At 43.2% G+C, this 24218-nt stretch overlaps 1 protein-coding gene across 1 annotated transcript in view; it reads left to right on the top strand.

Annotated features, from left to right (window-relative positions):
- HIVEP3 (HIVEP zinc finger 3) overlaps window positions 1-24218 on the top strand; it is a 565238-nt gene that overhangs the window by 116524 nt on the left and 424496 nt on the right. The window contains exon 3 of the mRNA XM_059885184.1: window positions 11833-11944. The gene's annotated coding sequence lies outside the window, so the exon portion shown is untranslated. The remainder of the gene's footprint in view (window positions 1-11832; window positions 11945-24218) is intronic.

Below are 24218 nucleotides of genomic sequence, written 5' to 3' on the forward strand. Positions count from 1 at the left end.
AGGTTAAGAACCAGTGCCCTAAGGTTTGTTTGTTTTGCCTGTGTGTGCCTTTAGATTCTGAAAAATGCACTTTTAGGTAACCAGAAGCAAGAAAGGAGATACACATTGACCTTGGCTGGTTTTTTATGTATTGGAAACCACCCTACCAAGATCCAAGACAGGGTGAATGACTGTCAAAAAGGATTGGGTCTTGAGCCAGCACTCTGTTTTTTATTTTATTTTATTTTATTTTTTTTCCATGAAGTGATGGTACAGGATGCCATGATCTTCGTTTTCTGAATGTTGAGCTTTAAGCCAACTTTTTAGGGGTTTACTTTGATCTTAAATGTCTGTTCTCTCACTGTTTGGTTTTAATTTTTTAAATTGAATTGTTGTTCAGTCGTTAAGTTGTGTCCAACTCTTTGTGATCCCATGGACCGTAGCACACCAGGCTTCCCTGTCCTTTACTCTGTCCTGGAGTTTAGTCAAACTCATGTCCATCAAGTCGATGATGCCATCCAACCATCTCATCCTTTGTTGCCTCTTTCTCCACCTGCCTTCAGTCTTTCCCAGCGTCAGGGTCTTTTCCAATGAGTAAGCTCTTTGCATCAGGTGGCCAAAGTACCCAAGCTTCAGCTTCAGCCTCAGTCCTTACAATGAATATTAAGGATTGATTTCCTTTAGGATTGACTGGTTTGGTCTCCTTGCAGTCAAAGGGACTCTCAAGAGTCTTCTCCAGCACCACAGTTCAGAAGAATCAATTCTTAACAGTGCTCAGCCTTGTTTATGGTCCAACTCTCACATCCATACATGACTACTGGAAAAACCATAGCTCTGACTATATGGACCTTTGTTGGCAAAGTGATGTCTCTGCTTTTTAATATGCTGTCTAGGCTTGTCATAGTTTTTCTTCCAAGTAGCAATTGTATTTTAATTTCATGGTGGCAGTTACCATCCACAGTGATTTTGAAGCCCAAGAAAATTGAGTTAAATACTCAGTTTCAATTATGATCTAACCATTTCAATCACTGCTGCTCAATTTCTTAATTAAGCACTCTGTTTTTTAAACACCATTCTAGGGTGTTGTTCCACCCTAAGTGATGGAAGCTCTGAAGGAAGTTAGAAGAAAACCTCATTATCCTCAGTTGTCTCTCATCTCAAGTACCACATTAAGAGTTTTCTGACCTTCCCTCTGGTGGGCAGGTCATCTTTTTCAGCATGATTCAGTAACTTTATTTTCTAATCTTTCTCTTTGATCATATGGGCATGAGGTGGGAATCAAAAAGACCTAAGGTTTAAGCCTCATGCTGACATTTTACTGGATGATTACTTTCGGACAAGGACATACTCATGATCATATTCATCATCTGCAAAAAAGGGGGTGGAAATCTGCCTTGGAGATGGTTTGGTAAGAATAACATGTTCCCATTTTGCAGATAAGGAAACCTGAGGCAGGAAAGGATTAAGCAGTTGGCTCAAACCCAGAGGGTTTGAATCCGTATAGTCTGACATTACTCAGAGCCTACACACTCTTTCTGCCATCCTGCTTTGTAGAAGGCCAACATGTACTTACTTCTCACCTGTCTTAAAATGGCAGAGGTTTCTGAAAATACTGTCCACTGTTCTACACTGAGCAGTTCCTGAGTTTGGTGCTTGGGATATTTTTATCTTTGACTCTAAATCTTGCAAGGAAAGCCAGCAATAAACTCTTCAGGTGTCCAAAGAGGGTGGGTGCCCATGGTCTTAGATAAAGAGAGCTTTGGATGGGCTCTGTTTTCATCAGTGTTTATGGGTAATAGTTTTCTGCCCCAACTGGGGTATTAGTAGTTACTGTTTCAAAAAATTAAAATTAGTGCTTTAAAAATGAATGAGTGAATGAATGAATGAGTGAAATATTTAATAAATGAGATAATGCTGGATCATTGAAAAAGCAAGAGAGTTCCAGAAAAACATCGATTTGTATTTTATTTACTATGCCAAAGCCAAAGCCTTTGACTATGTGGATCACAATAAACTGTGGACAATTCTGAAAGAGATGGGAATACCAGACCACCTGACCTGCCCCTTGAGAAACCTATATGCAGGTTAGGAAGCAACAGACTGGTTCCAAATCGGAAAAGGAACAACAGACTTGTTCCAAATAGGAAAAGGAGTACATCAAGGCTGTATATTGTCACCCTGCTTATTTAACTTATATGCAGAGTACATCATGAGAAACGCTGGGCTGGAAGAAGCACAAGCTGGAATCAAGATTGCTGGGAGAAATATCAATAACCTCAGATATACAGATGACACCACCCTTATGGCAGAAAGTGAGGAAGAACTAAAGAGCCTCTTGATGAAAGTGAAAGAGGAGAGTGAAAAGGTTGGCTTAAAGCTCAACATTCAGAAAACTAAGATCATGGCATCTGGTCCCATCACTTCATGGCAAATAGATGGGGAAACAGTGGAAACAGTGGCTGACTTTATTTTTGGGGGGCTCCAAAATCATGGCAGATGGTGATTGCAGCCATGAAATTAAAAGATGCTTACTCCTTGGCAGGAAAGTTATGACCAACGTAGACAGCATATTAAAAAGCAGAGACATTACTTTGCCAACAAAGGTCCGTCTAGTCAAGGCTATGGTTTTTCCAGTGGTCATGTATGGATGTGAGAGTTGGACTGTGAAGAAAGCTGAGTGCCGAAGAATTGATGCTTTTGAACTGTGGTGTTGGAGAAGACTCTTGAGAGTCCCTTGGACTCCAAGGAGATCCAACCAGTCCATTCTAAAGGAGATCAGTCCTGGGTGTTCATTGGAAGGACTGATGTTGAAGCTGAAACTCCAATACTTTGGCCACCTGTTGCAAAGAGCTGACTGATTAGAAAAGACTCTGATGGTGAGAAAGATTGAGGGCAGGAGGAGAAGGGGACAACAGAGGATGAGATGGTTGGATGGCATCACCAACTCAATGGACATGAGTTTGGGTAAACTCCGGGAGTTGGTGATGGACAGGGAGGCCTGGTGTGCTGCGGTTCAGTTCAGTCACTCAGTCGTATCCGACTCTTTGCTACCCCATGAAACGCAGCACACCAGGCCTCCCTGTCCATCACCAACTCCAGCTCAGTGTTTCTCATGGGGTCTGAAAGAGTCGAACACAACTGAGAGACTGAACTGAACTGAACACTGAGGAAGTTCACAGAAGAGTGCCTGGAACACAGTAAGCTCCTCATAGCTGCTTGTCTCCATCCTCCACACCTTCTCCTTCATTTGACCTTAGTTTAATCTGTTATTTTCTTCCCCCACAAACTGAGGTCATACTCTTCTCCATTACATTATACTTAACATTTATCATGTACTTTGATAAGCACTGTGTTTAGTTAGAGTGCCACACCTAAAGTGCTTCTTGAAAAATGACATGAAATTAGAAAGGACAGTAGCTACTTTGGATGACAGAATTGGGTCCCAGATGTCAGGGTAAAATGATAGACCGATTCTTACAAGGTCGATGCAAGGTCTTGCGATGGTGTCCAGAAAATTAACTGCATGACTGGAGAGTGGAGGAGATGTGTGTCTTAGCGGCCACAAATATATAAAACACTCGGGAGTTAAAATTGATAGTTGTATTGGTTAGGGCATAGATTCGCTTGCTGTCACAAAGATCTAAAATAACAATGGCTTAAGTAAACTACAAGTTTATTTCTCTCTCAGACTGAGAATAAGCAGTATTGGGTAAAATGGCAGCACCAGAGACCCTTGATCCTTCTGTATTGTTGCTCTGCTAATTCATCACAGGACTGTCAGATCCACATTCCACCCAATGGGAAAGGGGAATGGGAAGGGCATGAGCCTCCCCTTTAAGAGCAGGACTGGAAAATTACACTGGTCATGTCTGGTTACATCCCATTGGCTAGAACTTTGCCTCCTGGCCGCACCTTGTGACAAGGGAGACTGGGAAATGTAGTATTAAACTGGTAGCCATATTCCTAGCTAAGATTTTTATTACTAGGTAAGAAGGGGAGAGAGAATAGGTACTGATTGAATAATTAGCAGCCTTACAGTTAAGTTGGTATGATACAAGAGTGCAAAAGGCTTTTTTGTTTGCACAAAAGTCTTGGGTAATCTTACATTGCATTGATAGAAGTATAGGATCTTCTAGAACAGGAATTGGTAAACTTTTTCTGAAAAAGGCCACACAATAAATATTTTCAACTTTGCAGGCCATATATAGTTTATATTGAAAATTCTTTTTTTTTTTTTTTTTTTTACAATTCTTAAGAAATGTAAAAACCATTCTTAGCTCATAGACTATTAAAAAATATAACCTGCATTGAGGGCTAGTTTCCCAACTGCTGTTCTAGAACAAGAATGGTGATAAGTCTGGGATCTTATCTAAAGATATGCAAGAATATGTCCAGAGGAGGTGGTCAGGATGAGAAAGGAACTATGATGCATTCACAAGAGCGGTGATTGAAGGCATTGGTTACTTTCAGTCTGGAGAAGCTGAGACTTTAAAAAAATTTTTTTTAAAAAAATTTATTTATTTAGCTGTACCAGAACTTAGTTTTGGCACACACGATCTTCAGTCTTTGTTGTTGCATGTGAGGTCTGTTAGTTGTGGCATGTGGGATCCAGTGGACCGAACATGGGCCCCCTGCAGTGGGAGTGTAGACCACCAGGGAAGTTCCCAAAGCTGAGACTCTTAATGAGATGATCATTGGCTTTAGATATTTGATTGACAGGTGGTTTGGAGAGACTTTTGTTCTATAAGTATCCAAAGGGAAGAACTAGAATCAATGAGAGATGCTCTGGGAGACAGACTGCTGCCTGGCATAAGGAAGAACTTTCCCATTATTAATTATTATTTGTGGAGTCTTTATTGCCAGGCAGTGTTCTAAGCCCTTTACATAGATAGTTTCACTTTATCCTCAACAACCCCGACAGTTAGGTACCACCTCTACTTTATGGATGAGACAAAGCAGCTTTAGAAGTTTATACAGCTTGCCCAGGCATACATGCTACTACGTGGTGGAGCCATATTAACTTCAACTCTCTATTGCCACCTTGCATGTGAATTAAATGAGATTAGATCTGTATATAATTTAACAGTGCCAGGCACACAGTAAGTATTGTTGCTGGTAATAATAATTATTGTAATCCCTAGGAAGTACTGTCTCTCATCATGGTGGATGATGTTTTTGGTGGATGGTGGATACTAATGGTGGATACTAATCACCAGTATTAGTTTACTATGGCTTCTATAGCAAATGACCACAGACTTTGGGGCTTAAAACAATATTTTATTTCCTTAGAATTCTGGAGTCCAGAAATATGCAATCAGTTTCACTGGGCTAAGATCAAGGTGTCAGCAGGGCTGTGCTTCCTCCAGAGCCTCTAAGGGAGGATCTGTTCCTTGCCTCTTTCAGCTTCTGGTGCTTCTGGTTTCCTTGGTCTGTAGCTGCATCATGCCAGTCTTGGCCTCTGTGGTCACATTTCCTTCTCCTCTCTGCCTTCTGCCTCCCTCTCTCTTTTCCTTTCCTTTTTTTTATTATTCATGTGCTTTATTTATGTTTTCAAACTTTAAACTTTTTATGTTGTGTTGTGTGTGTGTGCACTTAGTCACTCAGTCCTGTCTGCCTCTTTGTGACCCCATGGACTGTAGCCCACCAGACTCCTCTGTCCATGGGGATTCTCCAGGCAAGAATGCTGGAGTAGGTTGCCATACCCTCCTCCAGGGGGTCTTCCCAACCCAGGAATCGAACCCGGGTCTCCCACATTGCAGGTGACTTCTTTACCATCTGAGCCACCGGGGAAGCCACGTTATAGTGAAGTATAGCCAATTAACAATGTTGTGGTAGTTTCAGTAAAGAAACTCAGCCATACATAAACGTGTATCCATTCTCTCTCAAACCCCCCTCCCGTCCAGACTGTCACATAACATAGAGCAGAGTTCCATGTGCTGTACAGGAGGCCCTTTTTGCTTATCCATTTTGAATACAGCAGTGTGGACATGTCCATCCCAAACTCTCTAACTATCCTCCCTAGCCAGAAACCATAAGCTCGTTTTCTAAGTCTGTGGGTCTCTTTTCTGTTTTGTAAGTAGGTTCATTTTGTCATTTCTTTTTAGATTCCATATATAAGGAATGTCATATGATATTTTTCCTTCTCTTCCTGACTTACTTCATTACAGTATGACACTCTGTAGGTGCATCCATGTTGCTGCAGTTGGCATTATTTCATTCTTTTTAATGGTTGAGTAATAGCCCATTGTATATATGTACCACATCTTCTTTATCCATTCCTCTGTTGATGGACACTTAAGTTGCTTTCATGTCTCGGCTATTGTAAAGAGTGCTGCAGTGAATATTGGGGTGCATGTATCCTTTCTGATCATGTTTTTTTTTTCTGGATATATGCTCGGGAGTGGGATTGAATTGTCATATGGTAGGTCTGGTTTTAGTTTTTTAAGGAACCTCCATACTGTTCTCTATAGTGGCTGTACCAACAGTGCAGGAGGATTCCCTTCTCTCCACATGTTCTCCAGCTTTTGTTGTGGATTTTTTGATGATAGCCATTCTGACTGGTGTGAGGTGATAATCTCATTGTAGTTTTGATTTGCGTTTCTCTAGTAATTAGCAATGTTGAACATCTTTTGTGTCTTTGGCCATTTATATGTCCTCGTTGGAGAAATTTCTATTCAGTTCTGCCCATTTTTTGAGTGGGCTGTTTTGATGCTGTTAAGTGTCATAAACTGTTTGTACATTTTAGAGACTAATCGCTTATTGGTCATGACATTTGCAAACATTTCTTCCCCATCTGTAGGTTGTCTTTTTGTTTTGATTATTGTTTCCTTTTTCAGCCCACATCTTATAAGGTTACTCTGATTATATTTAGTACCTTCCCAGGCAATGGCACCCCACTCCAGTACTCTTGCCTGGAAAATCCAATGGATGGAGGAGCCTGGTGGGCTGCAGTCCATGGGGTTGCTAAGGAGTTGGATACGACTGAGCGACTTCACTTTCACTTTTCACTTTCATGCATTGGAGAAGGAAATGGCAACCCACTCAGTGTTCTTGCCTGGAGAATCCCAGGGACAGGGGAGCCTGGTGGGCTGCCATCTATGGGGTTGCATAAAGTTGGACACGACTGAAGTGACTTAGCAGCAGTAGCAGCAGATAATCCAGGATAAACTTCCCATCTCAAGAGTCTTCAATTAGACACATCTTCGCCATATAAGGTGATATTCAGTTTCCATAAGTGAATGTCTCTGGGGGGCCGTTATGTAACCTACCACAATGGTATTTAAATAGACTGAATAACCACTATTTTTCTATTCTTTCCACTATTAGGGAAAAAAAACCCAGCAACTTTATAACATTCCATGATTTATTGGTCAGTTGTAGCACCTGTTTTTCCTTGCAGTATTTTGTGTGTGTGTGTATGTGTGGAAATAGAATATATTTTGTATAAGGTATGAGTTAGAAGCAATACCGAACACCACACTGACACTGTTTATTGAGCAATACATTTTTTCCTCCCATTGATTTGAAATTCAGTTTTTATCACCTATCACATAGCAAACACTATACTTGAAGCCGTTTCTTAACTTTATTCAATTCCATCATCCATTTTTAGGTTTCTGCAATTGTGCTATATTATTTTATTTATTGTAGCATTTAAGTAGATACTCATAGCTGATAAATTCAGTTCCTCTCTATTCTTCTTTTTCAGTTTTCTTGGCTAATGGCTCTTCTACTGTTTTCTTTCTCGTTGTGTATTTGAACTTAAAAAATTCTTTATTACATTTTAATGTGGTCTTGGGAAGAGAGGTGATGATAAATGGAGTTGTGATTGCCTTCCATAATGATCCTCCCACCCTGTTTTTTTATTCTAGTGATTTTACTTACCCATCTCCATTGAGATTTTCCAGTATTTTGGATGAAATCATATGGAAATTTAATTCCAGACTTCTTGATTTTTTTCTCTAGTCCTCTCTTTCTACCTATCTTATGTTAACAAGTAAATTAAACTTTACTACCACATGATCAATTGTATTTGTACTCAACCATACATTTTATTGGCTTTATTCATTACATTTTCTTATATATCTTTTTTCTTGAGTTTATTATTCTGGCTTATTTTTTCCATTGTCTGGAACAGATCTTCAAGTAATCTTTTTTTAAAATTGAATAAAGATATTTCTGTGTCTTTGAACATGCCTTTCTTTTGTCATCACATGTGAGAGAAATTATAATTTGGCAGATGGTTGAATTCTTGAGTTTCAATAAGATTTCCTGAGAATCTTATAAAAATCGTGCCACTGTCTTTTAGCCTCGTGTTGCAGATGTGAGGTATGCTGTCAGCCTGATTTTCTTTCCTTCTAAGCAACCTGATTTTTCTCCTCTATCAGGAAGCCTGTAGTTGTTTCTCTTTGTTCTTGGAGTCAGAGACTGCATCTAGAATTGTGTATTCTTGCAGTAATCCTGCTACTCAGCACTCAGACCCATATGATCTAAGGCCTCCAGTCTCATCAGCTCGAGGAAATGTTCTTCTATTTCTCCCTTGATTGTTGCTTTTCCCCTTTCTTAATGATGTCATCTCCTTCCAGTACTTCTATTAGACTAATATAGGCTGTTCTGGATTTCTCTGTTATGACTTGTGTCTTATTTGATTATAAAGATTTTTCTTCTTTTGTTTTTTCTGTCTTCTTCATCTTTGTGTGTGTGTGTGTGTGTGTGTGTGCGTGTGTATGTGTGGGATACCTAAATAAAATGGGGTGCTATCCCTATTGAGACTTTGACTTTTTCCTATATTAGGGACAAACTTCCCACTTTCCAAAGATGTTAGGGAATAATTGCTGTTCTGTGTGGAGAGAATCTTCCTAGTTCCTAACGTCCTTTCATTTGCCTCTGAGCTGATGCCTGTGACCCTCATGTGACCTTTGATCCTCTGAGCTTGGGGTTTTCCAGGACCCTTTTCTGGAAGTCTGTGTACTTTCTTCTTAAGGGGCCTAGGCAGAATCATGCGTGGACTTATCAGCACTAATCAGCCTTTCCTAACAGATGTCTCATCCACTTCATATCTTCCCCATATTCTTCAAAATGTTGGCTTTGTTGATGGCATCTTTCTCTGGGTCCCAGCACAGCCACTATTGTTTCAGTCATGTACATGTGGGGTTTGGTTTTGTTTTGTTTTGTTTTTGGAGAGAAGGCAGGCGTAAATGTCTGAGCCCAATTTTCTCTCCCCCAAACCCAAAACTCCAGAGTAGAAACAGCCGACACGAGTGAAGCATCACATGCATGGCTTAATGGAATAAGCTTTGAACTACATCAGCTCTGGGAGGCTTGTCTCTGAAGTCTAAAGAACAAAGCAGCATAATTAAAGGTTTGAGAAACAACTTTTACACCACAGTCCAGAGAGATGGGGTTTAATTTAACCAGGAGAACACAGTGAGGTGAGACTGAAATGGTGAGTCACACTGAACCTGCTAAAGATACAGCTGGAGAGACTATGCTTCAATTACAGTCAAAATGACTCAGGTTGGTCACTACAGAGACCAGTTAACTCTGAAACACTTGTGTGGCATCACAAAGCGTTGGGTAGCCAAGTTAGGAAGCCTCTTTTTTTGGTGAGTTTTCCTGGAGGGTTAAGAGCTGTTCTATTTAAGGGAAGAGGATGGACTAAATTGTCTTCCGGTTTCCCTTGGGATATTATGGTTATGATACCTTAGTGCATGTGATATTAGGTGTGGGATAAAGAGCAGCAACAGATAAACTGCCGAGGATAAACAATCTTGTTTTCACCAAGCCTTACTGATAAGTTTTCTTTTTCAGTGTGAGGAGAGATAGTTTTTTATCAGGAACACTTTCTCTAAATTTTTAAAACCAAATGGAGACATCTTCCTGCTGGGAAGAACAGGAATTTCAGTGGCTCCCTTCCTCCCTGCAGTTGGAGGCAGTTCAGCTCCTAGCCTGGCTGGAGAGACTGGATCCACATCCCCTGGAGGTCCCCTCCCCCAGGGGGGTGTAGGGAGACCAGCAGGGAGGAGAGGGCCTGAGGCAGATCAGGGAGAAGAGTGACAAGCTCCTGGTGGGAGGTCTTCGCCTTGTCACGGAGCCTCCTGGGCTCAGGTCTGGGGTGGCCGCGGGAGAGTCAGTTCCAAGCTGTGTGGCTGTTGACATTTCCGGCTGCGGGTGCCCAGCCAATCAGTGAAAGGCCCAGCTAGCTTGGGTGATGACACATGAAATATGATAATTTTCTGCTAAAGAGCCCTGGAAGCTGGGAGAGAAGGGAGTGTGTGTGTGTGTGTGTGTGCGCGCGTGCGTGTGTGTCTGGGAGCAGGCAGTGCAGGCAGTGGCTGTGATGAGGTGAGAGGGTGACAGTGCATTGGTTTTAGTGCTTTGCCCAGGGAGGGTGGGCTCTGAGGCCAGGGCCAGAGGGACTGGCCAGGAGTGGCTGTGGGGACATCGGGGTGGCTTTTCAGGTAAGCTACTAGTGTTGTTGCTGCTGGGCGGGAACCAAGGGACCAACAGCCAGCGCCATTCTGAAGCCCTGGGGTTCTTGGGGTGAAAAAGAAACTGTAAAAGGCATTTTCCTTCCTTCCAAACATACATGAGGTGGGGAGTTTTGGTTTCTTCTCAGTGCTGCTGCTTTAAAAGCCAAAGCAAAACTGGACTAATAAACACCACCTGGGTGGCTAAAGTACTTAATTAAAAAAAAAAAAAAGAATTAGGGCAGGGTGGGGGTTGTTTATCTTCAATCCCCAGCACCCATTTTTCTATCTTCATCTTAATCTAGCCCTGGTGAAAAAAAAAAAAAAGAAACAAAAACCCAACAACCAAACAAAACCCTCTTGTTAACAAAATCTTGAAGAAGAAGGACTTATATCTGGATCTTAGAGATGGTGAAGGTTCAGGTTGTGGTTCTGATTTCAGATTCTGGTTGGAAAAAAAAAATATGTGTTGGAACAAGATCTGGTTCTAGATTACAAGTAGTGCTAGAGGTTTCTTTAATTTGAGGACGTGGCAGTGCCCTGTGGTTAATTGTGAGCTGGCAGGGCCCCCCACTTCCTTCAGCTGCCCTGCCAGGCTTCCTGGTCCTTTCCCAGCAGGTAGGGGCTTCTGAGGGGTGACACTCATGCTGACAAGTGTCCCTGGAACTGTCTCACCCCATGAACATGTGTGTTCCGAAGTGAAGGATGGTAGTGTTTACATAACATGATTAGTCACTGAGGAACTCGTCACTGCAACAACTATGTGTCTAGTTTTATGGCTTGCCTTTGCTAGTTCTCTGTGTGTGTATGTATATATGTTTGTATGTTTGTAAAAAGGCACCGATGAATGGAATCATTATCTCTGCGTGCAAGCCTGCCCTGTGGCTTTAGGCATGGGACTGGCTTCCTGCTCTTGGAGTGACAGCTATTCAGAAGTGATAATTGGTGTACTGTATCTTTAAAAGGTTAAAACCCCTTTCAAAAAAGGTCTGAACTCATAGTGGAAAAGACAGGGTAGGCAGGGGTTGGCTCTGGATTCAGAAAACAGCTGCTGATTAGATGCCCTGTCTCTGGGCTGCGTTTATTCTGTGTTTTTCAGCAGCAGGAATTCAAGAGGGATGCTGCTGTTTGGGTTTCTGATCGTGATTTATATTTATTCAGAGGAATAACAGAGGGTGGATCTGTTCCCGGCGCGAGCATGCTCACAACCAGCCGACTCTCCCATTATCCAACTGCCTAGTTTGGTGCTTCAGTGTACATGTATATTTCGTGTGCATATGTGTGTATACAAACACGCATGCATGCCTGGATGGACATATGTGTGCACAGCTTATTTTTTAAGGACAATTCTTTCAATAAGGTCTTTACCCCTTACTTGAAACAGGTGTTCAGGAAAAAAATGCACAAAATCCTGACTGACCGGAATAATTCATGAAGAAGGGGCTGGATCCGTGGGTCAGAGAACACAGGACCAGTGTGCCATCCCAAGGCCGAAGGTAGGGGACTCTGGATTTTTATTCGGCTGATGGTTGCCTCGCATTTTATTTATTGTTTTTTGCCGGCGGCCGCCACGGGCAAGTGAAATAGCGAGCTGCGATTCCATGTTGTCGTGGCCCTTCTTGGGCGAGGTGTCCGCGGGCAGAGGCGCGGGGAACGACCGGGTGGGCGGCTGCGGGGCCTGCGTTGCCCTCGGTGGGCTGAGCTGGCTGCCCGGTCGGGTGCCGGGGGAGCGGCGGGAGCCTCAAGTGACCCCCGCGCGTCAATCACGGCGGCGGCGGCTGTAACCCTGTGCGCGCCGCGCGCTCGCAGCTCCTGGCGGCCAGGCTGCACCCGCGCACTGGCGGCCGGCTCTGCTCTGAACCTCAGTGGTCCGGCGGATGCCTAGTCAGCCACAGAACCTGCAGTTTGCAGTTTCTTCAGCTGCCCTGGCTGCGGCTCCAGGATTGTTCAGCAACCCCCAATCCCCAGCCCCCCGCGAGCCCTCTCTGTCGCCGAAAATGAAATCCGATCGGAGGATGCTAGGTGCCCAGGCAGATGGGAGATCTCCAGCTCCCTGAAATCCTAGCGCCCCTCTGCAAATGTTCCCAAAGCAAAATTACAACCTCGTGCCCACCCCCAAGAAAACCAAAGCAAACCCAAAGTCTTCCTCTGTTGGGGAGTCTTGCCTTACCGCTAGCAAAGCAAGTACCCCCTCTCCCAGTTGTGTCCCACATTTTACCATCCTTCAAAATTAGAAACACCGCTGGTGCTAAGTGGCTTCCGCTGAGACGGTAGGAGCTGCTGGAGGACTCTTTTCCTGAGCGTGTCAGACAACCTGAACTCGCCGAGACTTGGACGAAAGTCGTGGCGAGGCGCTGGGGGCCAGGCTTAGATTTGGTTGATCGCGGCTTTTTTGGTTCATGTTGCAGGTTCGCAGGTCTGGATGATTTCTTTGGCTCAGCCCGCCCTTGAACTTTGGGGGTCGAGGATGCAGGCAGGAGGGTCTTCGGGGTCTGGTTGCTGGGTGAGCGGCCGCTTGGCGCTCTTTCTGCTATACACCTCAAGTTTCGGGCCACCATTGGAATTTTAACCTCAGCAGTCGGCTGCTCGCCACCCCCCAGCCGTGTCTGGTGCTTCGGTTGTGGTTGTGTTAAAACTTACTTGCTTTCAGGCTGTCGGGGGAGGGGAAAAGGGGCGCCTGCGGTGTGCGCTAAACTGATCTCCACCTAAGCGGTTCTCCAGCCCTTGTTTGCATGATTATGTAATTTCAACTAATGATCAGACCATGCGCCCCAGCAGCTCCCACCATCTCCTGGTCCTCCCCCAGACTGAAGAAGTTGGGTCCTATGTTTAAGATGCTTTTATGTAACTGTATGTATTAGGGGGCAGGGAGAGTGTGGGAAAGAGAGAGAATGATTTGAGCAATTTATGTGTGAGGAACGGAGGTGGGGTGGGAGGCAAAAATCACGTGTCCGTTGGGATGAGCTTGGAATTGGGCTTTGGGTTGGTGTTGATCTAAAGATCCTCCCACATCCCTCTTGGCCAGTCATTGCTTGTCTGGACTTTCATGTGGTCATTTCACCCCTGCTTCAACCCTGGAGAAGGTTGACGGTCATCCCTGCAAGAACCCTGAGTGACTAGCTCGATGCACAACCGGAATCCTGAATCCAGGGTGACCACCAGGTTCATTTGTTTTAGGTCCTGGCTGTTCCTCGTGCTTCCTGCTAAGGGAAAGAGTTTCTGCCATGCTTAGAGTTTCAGTTTTGCTCTGGGGTTGGGCCACACTGTATGGCTGAATAGCAGAACCCAGATGCTGGCTGAGCTGCTTGACATATGCTCTTTAAAGTTCTGATAACTTGCAGACACTGGAGGCCCTGTACATTCTTGCATTAAATACTGTGGGATCATTATTACTTTTTGCAAGGTAGGAGAACAACTGTCTCACAGAGATATCTGCAGGCAGAGGGGAAAAGGTGGGTATGACACTTGGCGCTCTCTCCTTCTGTCTGTTTTAGCTAAGGCACTCACAGGACACAGAACTGTTGCAAGTTCGTATCACACCCCTTAGTGCCTCAGCCTGGGCAGACATTAATTTAATGGAAAGTCTGGCCCCTTCAGGGGCTTCCCAGGTGGCACAGTTGGTAAAGAATCTACCTGCCAATGCAGGATTCTCAGGTTTGATCCCTGAATTGGGAAGATTCCTTTGGAGGAAGAAGGAAAAGGCAACCCACTCCAGTATTCTTGCCTGGGGAATTCTATGTACAGAGGAACCAGGCACGACATGACTGAGTGTGTGCGTGCGCGCGCGCGCGCGCACACACACACACACACACACACACGGACTGGCCTCTTCAGCCTCAGATGGTTTTACTGTCCTCAGCACCCTGCCCTATCTGCTCTGAGGGCCAATGACAAAGGGTGTGCACTTGGCAGTGGATGATGTGCCCACGGGCGCTGCTACTGAACTGTTTTACCCACTGTCTCAGTGGCAGCCACTCTCCTTAGAGTGGAGAAGCATGTGCTGCCTTTGGGCTTTTGCCAAGTGAGCCATTGAAGCACTCAATGTGTGAAAAATACCGGCAAGCAGAAGATGCATTTAGTCTGAAATCCTGGCAGATTCCAGACCTCGACTTGATGGAAGATAATGTTAAGAAAGCTGTGTGACAACTGGATAGCTTTTAACTTGTTTCTAACTTGCTTTGTGAGTTCTCTGATGCCTCTCAGGTCCTTTTCTGCTCTCCAAGCTGCCCATCAAGGAGACTCAGACATGCTGTTCTTCATTCTCTTTCTGGTGAAATCAAAGCATATTTATAAATCAGCAGATAAATAAGCAGGGCAGGAAACGCTGGCTATATGAATAGACAGCACTGGTATTTCAGACCAGAGTTAGACAAAGCCCTTGACCAAAGTCATTCTTCATTCTGTAAAGAGGGTGTCACCATGATAGCCTTACTGAGTGCAATGAAATATCTTTAAAAGAAAATGAGTTGGGCTAAAAAGAAGCATGTCCCCTATAGTCGCTGGGTGTTAGGATGATACCATGACCATCTGGACTGCACATTGATAGAGTGTCACTTATCCAGTTGGGACCTAAGTGGTAAAGCAAGACAGATGTCATAAGACATGAGCTCAGGTCAGGTATTATAGCCATTGGAAAATTTCAGTGCAGAAAACTTCATGCCCTCTTGCAGGATTCATTTACACAAAGTTCTAAGAGGCTCTGTGATTAGTTTGCAAATACACCCAGCAAATTGGACAAGATTGATAAACTAGTGTACAAGGGTTCTAATATAGTTCTTTTGTAAAACATCACTAAGAAGTATCAGTAATGTAAGACAGAAATACTGAACAAGTTTAAAATAAAATTTAAAAGGCACGGGAATTCAAAGCATAGAATTTAATATAAGTATTTAATGGGAGCAATTCAGTGAAATTTTATGCATTTTGATGGGTCTTCAGAACTCTGTTTTGTACCTTAAAAACTGATGCTTACCGTGACCTATATGCACCAAGAGGAGTTTAATTGACTTTTTGTGTGAGCGGTTTCAAAAAGCATAAGAATTTGATACCCCTAATGACTTTTTTCTTTTTTTTTTTCTAATGACTTTTTTCAACATGATGCTAAAAGAAAAAAACTTCATTTATGCAGGACAACAGAATATCTGAGTTTTCTGGACAGGCAAGGACTTACTGATCAAAATTATAACTGTAATCACCCCCCTCACTGAAATTAATTGAGAACTGTATGATATTTTGCTGAAATTTGGCAGGAAACTATTATGCTAGAATTAGTAGTGCTTATGTTCTCACATTTGATGTTGTAGAAAATTCTAAGAAGGAGGCATGGGAGCCTCAGCCTGTCTTGTGACCAGAGACACACTTAGAACTTTCCAACTTGGCAACTTTAATGCTGGAAATAATTGGAAGAGACTGGATAGTGGAAAAGATGAAGTAGGAGAGGTGTGTGTTTCTTATGTCAATGTAGGGAGTGTGGACTCCCCACCACCAGTGTGCTGTTAAAAAAGTTCAAGGTGTCATGACAACACCCTCATGTTAAACTGTGTTGTTGGCTCAATTCAGACATGGTGCTCAAAACTGGAAGGATGTGTGAGTTACACAAGCAGTGCTAAGCTTTGTCTAACCCTCTGCCAATTTGCTTAGTTACAGTGTATTCCAAGACGAAGGCAACAGGAAAATCAAAAGTAGAAGAAAATGAATGCTGACACTTTTTAAAGAGTACTGTTTTTTAAGTTTAATGCGTATGTTGAAAAATGTGAAGACCCTAATTAAAAGGAGCGGAAGAGTCTGTCTTGGTTTCTAGACACACAGAAATTCATCATTTTGGTAAATTATTTGAAAAAAGTTTTGAACTTGTTAAAAGAAATTGTCAGTAACAGGCCTTTGAATATAATCAGAAATGTTCAGAACTAGCCAAAGTTTCTATGTATATAAGCAAAAGGATACTGATGTAGTAAGATGGATAAAACACTATTCTCTGAAATTCCTAGGGGCTTGAAAGGCAGAGGAGGTAGGAGTTCGTTGTGGTTGGTTGGTGGTCCTGGGGTAACTGAATCACTCTCTCCAAGGGGCTGCCCGCTTGGGAGGATCACATCTGGGAACTGGGCTTGGGCTATTGATCTGGTCTGTCCATGAAAAACATGCATGCATGAGAGATGTGATTCCTCTCTTTGTTACTTTTAAAAAATACCAGGTGTGACTGGTCACCATCTGAAAAAAAAAGAAGGGTGGAGCTTTACATCTAGATGTTCAGTAGAGGTGAACTGAGAATGTATCTTAGATTCAAGTAGCGAAGCCAGGGAAAAGCATACAGAAGTCAATCTCAAGAATCTTGGAGCTCTCTGGATGTCCATGGGTCCTTGAATTGGAGGTCAGGGCCAACATTTAAAAAAAAATGAGTACTATACATGACTGGGATCCAAAGAAAAACTTGTAAACAAAAAATAGAGATGGAAAAAAAGAAAAACAGTGTTATAAATACATGGGATGCTCTGCTGAGCCTCTGTTACCAAACTTGGTCTGTTCAGGACTTGCAGGCTCAGTGTTAGATGCTGAAGCTCTCTTTAAATCAGAGGAGCCCTGATAAAAATGAACCAACAATTTTATTAGAAGAAGAATTCTGAAAACCTCCTCATTCAAGATTCTATACAGTAGACTCTTGACATTCTTGATGGATGCACCTCAGACCCTTTTCAAATTCCCAAATTTGCAAATGCAGAAAAATTTGCATAGGCTCTTGACTTCCTTCTGAATCAGGTTTCTGTCCAGAGAGGAGAGGTTCCCATAATTATTCACGGCCCTCCAATGATTTGCCTCCTCAACTTGCACTCAGGGAAGTAATTTCCCATCCAGGGAGTTTCCGTTTCCCTGGTGGTGTGTTGGGAAGGGGAGCTTTGACAAGACTCCTCTCTGACTCAGTGTCTTGCTCTTGTGCTGTGTAGTTTTGCTACACAGTTCACGTCTGTGCTTTAGGAAAGACAGAGTTGCCATGTGGTGTGCTCTTAGGAGTGGCTCACAAATAACTGAAAATAGCGAATGGTGAGTCTACAGATGCCAAGCAGCTGTTGGAGTTGCTAAAAAATCACACATGTCTGCACCCTCCCAAACATACTCTTCAGCCCTCAATATAGATTTAATACACTCTTAGAAACTTCCCCTGACTGTCAGCGTATTTCATGAGGAGAACGGGGGCATCACACGGCTGAAGCGCGTATGGTAAAAGACAAAATGAGAACATCACCATTTGAAATCTAAGCAAGAGAGACAGAATGTAGTCATTTGCACCGTGCTCTCATTTGAAAGATTTCAATATCTGAGAAGATTCTAGATTAAAAACAACAAAACTCACTATGCTTATGATTATATTAAATAAAAGAGCCAGAGCAGAATGTACTCTGGAGGTTGGACTTTGCTGCTTCTCATTGGAGGGATTCTTACAAGAATGTTTGTGGAGTGATTTGCGGAGAAGCTCATAGAATTTTAAATAGATTTAAGAGTTCCACCAATTACAATTACAATTGAGGAGATCATTTTTGCCAAGCCCCTAGAAGAGTTATGGCAGGAACCATAGAGATATGATATGAGAGTTTCTTATTAAATTTTTCCTAATGAATTCCTTTTAAATGATTTTAATGACATAACCACTGGATACAAAAGAACACTTGTATACTATATATAAAGAATAATCATTCTTTATATTATATTAGGACCAACACTCATGTCCTTGCCAGTCAATTTAAGAAAAAAAAAGACAGTTACTTTTACATTGGAAGAGTGGTACCTCTCTCCATCCCATCCTACTTCTCCTTTTTAGGGATAGCCATTTTTCTGGATGCATTTGTATCCTTTCCCCACGCTTTTCTTTACTGTCTCACCCTTTATATTTGCATCTCTAGACCACAGCTTTAGTTGTACTTGTTTTTGAACATTACATCAGTGGAATCATACTGTTTATATACTTGTGTTCCTAGTTAGCCATGCATACCAGAGGCACTGGGTGACAAACAACAGAAATACTGAAATATTTCCATGTTAGTTGGTGGTGAATTGCTGCTTACCTGAGTACTCCCATGAGACTTCAAGTCCCTTCACTTTCCTAAAGGGATTACACCTGGCACAGCAGTGGGTATTGGTCATCTCTGATATTATGTTTGGAGTCCCTTCTGACTATCAATCCCTGTGCCAACTAGTTGTTAAATATTTCACTCCTCAGTTCAGTTCAGTTGCTCAGTCATGTCTAACTCTTTGTGACCCCATGAATCGCAGCACGCCAGGCCTCCCTGTCCATCACCAACTCCCGGAGTTTACCCAAACTCATGTCCATCGAGTCAGTGATGCCATCCAGCCATCTCATCCTCTGTCGTCCCCTTCTCCTCCTGCCCCCAATCCCTCCCAGCATCAGAGTCTTTTCCAATGAGTCAACTCTTCGCATGAGGTGGCCAAAGTACTGGAGTTTCAGCTTCAGCATCAGTCCTTCCAATGAACACCCAGGACTGATCTCCGTTAGGATGGACTGGTTGGATCTCCTTGCAGTCCAAGGGACTCTCAAGAGTCTTCTCCAACACCACAGTTCAAAAGCATCAATTCTTCGGTGCTCAGCTTTCTTCACAGTCCAATTCTCACATCCATACATGACCACTGGAAAAGCCATAGGCTTGACTAGACGGACCTTTGTTGGCAAAGTAATTTCACTCCTAGATTTGTCCATATTGTTGAGTACAGCTCGTTTGTTCATTTTGCTGAACTGTAATTCCATGGAATGAATATAGTATGGTTTATGTATATATTGTTATCAATGAACACGAATTATTATTATTTCCAGTTTTTTGCTGCTGTAAATTGTACTGCTGTGAACTTCCCCCAGTGAGCATATATATAAGTTGACTTAGGGAATATACACAGGAGTAGAATTACTAGTCTCAATTATGAACATCTTCAAAGCTTCCAGAATAATTGAAAATTAATTTCCATCATGTTATGTGAATCTCACCTTGACAAAAAATTTCTGAGCAGTTTCTCAGCTTGTGAGTCATTTTAAAAGATGTTTTCTCTCCAGTATTCAGTTTTCTTAGTTGTTTTCAGTACAGTTGCCTGTATACTTGACCCACCATAGCACTGAAAATAAAAGTCTACAGAGTTTTTTCAAATACCACAGTAAACCTTAACTCTTGTTAATTATGAAAGGCAATGCTGAGTCTTTTTACAGGATGTATATATTTACACATGTCGATCCCCTGAAGAAGAGAATGGCAACCCATTCCAGTATTCTGGAGAATCCCATGGACAGAGGAGTCTGGTGGGCTACAGTCCATGGGTTCACAAAGAGTCAGACATGAATGAGCGACTAACACTTTATTCAGTTCAGTTCAGTCACTCAGTCGTGTCCAACTCTTTGTGACCCCATGAATCGCAGCACGCCAGGCCTCCCTGTCCATCACCAACTCCAAGAGTTCACTCAGACTCACGTTCATCGAGTCAGTGATGCCATCCAGCCATCTCATCCTCTGTCGTCCCCTTCTCCTCCTGCTCCCAATCCCTCCAGGCATCAGAGTCTTTCCCAGTGAGTCAACTCTTCACATGAGGTGGCCAAAGTACTGGAGTTTCAGCTTCAGCATCATTCCTTCCAAAGAAATCCCAGGGCTGATCTCCTTCAGAATGGACTGGTTGGATCTCCTTGCAGTCCAAGGGACTCTCAAGAGTCTTCTCCAACACCACAGTTCAAAAGCATCAATTCTTCAGCACCCAGCTTTCTTCACAGTCCAACTCTCCCATCCATACATGACCACTGGAAAAACCATAGCCTTGACTAGATGAACCTTTGTTGGCAAAGTAGTGTCTCTGCTTTTCAATATGCTATCTAGGTTGGTCATAACTTTCCTTCCAAGGAGTAAATGTCTTTTAATTTCTTGGCTGCAGTCGCCATCTGCAGTGATTTTGGAGCCCCCAAAAATAAAGTCAGCCACTGTTTCCACTGTTTCCCCATCTATTTGCCATGAAGTGATGGGACCAGACGCCATGATCTTCGTTTTCTGAATGTTGAGCTTTAAGCTAACTTTTTCACTCTCCACTTTCACTTTCATCAAGAGGCTTTTGAGTTCCTCTTCACTTTCTGCCATAAGGGTGGTGTCATCTGCACATCTGAGGTTATTGATATTTCTCCCGGCAATCTTGATTACAGCTTGTGTTTCTTCCAGTCCAGCGTTTCTCATGATGTACTCTGCATAGAATTTAAATAAGCAGGGTGACAATATACAGCCTTGACATACTCCTTTTCCTATTTGGAACCAGTCTGTTATTCCATGTCCACTTCTAACTGTTGCTTCCTGACCTGCATATAGGTTTCTCAAGAGGCAGGTCAGGTGGTCTGGTATTCCCATCTCTTTCAGAATTTTCCACAGTTTATTGTGATCCACATAGTCAAAGGCTTTGGCATAGTCAATAAAGCAGAAATAGATGTTTTTCTGACACTCCCTTGCTTTTTCCATGATCCAGCGGATGTTGGCAATTTGATCTCTTGTTCCTCTGCCTTTTCTAAAACCAGCTTGAACATCAGGAAGTTCACGGTTCATGGATTGCTGAAGCCTGGCTTGGAGAATTTTGAGCATTACTTTACTAGCATGTGAGATGAGTGCAATAGTGTGGTAGATTGAGCATTCTTTGACATTGCCTTTCTTTGGGATTGGAATGAAAACTGACCTTTTCCAGTCCTGTGGCCATTGCTGAGTTTTCCAAGTTTGCTGGCATATTGAGTGCAGCACTTTCACAGCATCATCTTTCAGGATTTGGAATAGCTCAACTGGAATTCCATCACCTCCACTAGCTTTGTTTGTAGTGATGCTTTCTAAGGCCCACTTGACTTCACATTCCAGGATGTCTGGCTCTAGATCAGTGATCACACCATCATGATTATCTGGGTCATGAAGATCTTTTTTGTACAGTTCTTCTGTGTATTCTTGCCACCTCTTCTTAATATCTTCTGCTTCTGTTAGGTGTATACCATTTCTGTCCTTTATCGAGCCCATCTTTGCATGAAATGTTCCCTTGGTGTCTCTAATTTTCTTGAAGAGATCTCTAGTCTTTCCCTTTCTGTTGTTTTCCTCTATTTCTTTGCATTGATCGCTGAAGAAGGCTTTCTTATCTCTCCTTGCTATTCTTTGGAACTCTGCATTCAGATGCTTATATCTTTCCTTTTCTCCTTTGCTTTTCGCTTCTCTTCTTTTCACAGCTATTTGTAAGGCCTCCCCAGACAGCCATTTTGCTTTTTTGCATTTCTTTTCCATGGGGATGGTCTTGATCCCTATCTCCTGTACAATGTCACGAACCTCAGTCCATAGTTCATCAGGCACTTTATCTATCAGATCTAGTCCCTTAAATCTATTTCTCACTTCCACTGTATAATCATAAGGGATTTGATTTTGGTCATACCTGAATGGTCTAGTGGTTTCCCCTACTTTCTTCAATTTCAGTCTGAATTTGGCAATAAGGAGTTCATGATCTGAGCCACAGTCAGCTCCCGGTCTTGTTTTTGTTGACTGTATAGAGCTTCTCCATCTTTGGTTGCAAAGAATATAATCAATCTGATTTTGGTGTTGACCATCTGGTGATGTCCATGTGTAGAGTCTTGTGTTGTTAGAAGAGGGTGTTTGCTATGACCAGTGCATTTTCTTGGCAAAACTCTATTAGTCTTTGCCCTGCTTCAATCCATATTCCAAGGCCAAATTTGCCTGTTACTCCAGGTGTTTCTTGACTTCCTACTTTTGCATTCCAGTCCCCTATAATGAAAAGGACATCTTTTTTGGGTATTAGTTCTAAAAGGTCTTGTAGGTCTTCATAGAACCGTTCAACTTCAGCTTCTTCAGCGTTGTTGGTTGGGGCATAGACTTGGATTACTGTGATATTGAATGGTTTGCCTTGGAAACAAACAGAGATCATTGTGTTGTTTTTGAGATTGCATCCACATACTGCATTTCGGGCTCTTTTGTTGACCATGATGGCTACTCCATTTCTTCTGAGGGATTCCTGCCCGCAGTAGTGGATATAATGGTTATCTGAGTTAAATTCACCCATTCCAGTCCATTTTAGTTAGCTGATTCCTAGAATGTTGATGTTCACTCTTGCCTTCTTTTGTTTGACCACTTCCAATTTGCCTTGATTCATGGACCTGACATTCCAGATTCCTATGCAATATTGCTCTTTACAGCATTGGACCTTGCTTCTATCACCAGTCACATCCACAGCTGGGTATTGCTTTTGCTTTGGCTCCATCCCTTCATTCTTTCTGGAGTTATTTCTCCACTGATCTCCAGTAGCATATTGGGCACCTATAGACCTGGGGAGTTCCTCTTTCAGTATCCTATCATTTTGCCTTTTCGTACTGTTCATGGGGTTCTCAAGGCAAGAATACTGAAGTGGTTTGCCATTCCCTTCTCCAGTGAACCACATTCTGTCAGATCTCTCCACCATGATTTATTCAGTTTATTCCATGATTCATTCCATAGATTAGGATGGTGTGCTCTTAGTAGTATAATGTACACAAGTTTCTTCCAGGTTTCTTTTTTCTAAGATAGAAGATGAGTTGGTGCTAGTGGGCTGAGTGTGAATATTCTAAACCTGCCAGTAAGAGCCTGGCAAAGTAGAAATGGGTGATATTGAAGAGGTGACAGACAGTTTAGCCTTGTATGGAGAAGGAAATGGCAACCCACTCCAGGATTCATGCCTGGAAAATCCCATGGACCGAGGAGCCTGGTGGGCTACAGTCCATGGGGTCGCAAAGAGTTGGACACGACTGAGTGACTTCTGTGTGTGTGTGTGTGTGTGTGTGTGTGTGTGTTAGCCTTGTAAATGCAGAAGCACATCAGCTACTAGGGAATTTGTTCTTTCTTGGTAACCTGGGGGAGCTGATGGTTTTGGTTGCTTTCCAGTTCCACACCTTGACAGTCCTGTTTTGATAGAACAGTTCCCCGAGATCCAGTTCTGTTCCAAACCTAGAACAGAGTGAATTCAGGTTAGGGACTGCCTCTGCTTTCTTTCATTTACTAAGAACTAGGTCCTAGAATCACTCACCTCTTCTCCTCTGGATGCCTGTTTGTGTGTGTGTGTGTGTGTGTGTGTGTGTGTGTGTGTGTGTTTTCCCCATGTCTTGGGCTGGAGTTCTACCTTCATGCCACCCTTATGTCTTTATTTTTAGCTTGTTGTTGAATGATAGGTTTCATCACCTGGAGACCAACTCTCTTTGGGGAAAAATAAAAGTGCTGTCATCTTGTTCTCTAAGACTGGCTCGCTCCATTTCCAGCAAAAGGCTCAGATGGCAGCTGGCATGCCCTGCCCCTCCCACTGCCCGTGTGGCTGGTTATGCTTCGCTGAACTCAACTTTCAGGCCTTTTGGCCAAAGGCTTTCATAGCTCTCTGCTGCTGTGAGGGGTTCGTCCCAGAGAGTCCTGATGGATGACTGCGATGTGATTTACCCCGGGCCGGTGGGCCCTCACTTCCCGGTGTGACTTCTGAGCAAAGGGCCTTCAGGTCGCCATTGTCCCCTTCCCTTCCTGTGAGGCTGCTGGTGGCGGGGCACAGCAGATGGACATTCCGGCTGCCTCGAGCCTCCTGCGGGCCCAGGGGAGGGACCCGTGCCAGTCTCGTGTTCTGTTCCCACGCCTGCTGCCTCCCTGCCCTGTCGATGTCTCTGGTCCTTTCTCATCCAGCCTGGGGAAAGGGTACCCTAATGTGGTGCTATCTTAGGTAGCCAGGTGAGAACGGGGTGGGGGCAGGTTTCCTCTT

This window comes from Bos taurus, chromosome 3 (assembly GCF_002263795.3).
Source record: "Bos taurus isolate L1 Dominette 01449 registration number 42190680 breed Hereford chromosome 3, ARS-UCD2.0, whole genome shotgun sequence".
NCBI lineage: Eukaryota > Metazoa > Chordata > Mammalia > Artiodactyla > Bovidae > Bos > Bos taurus.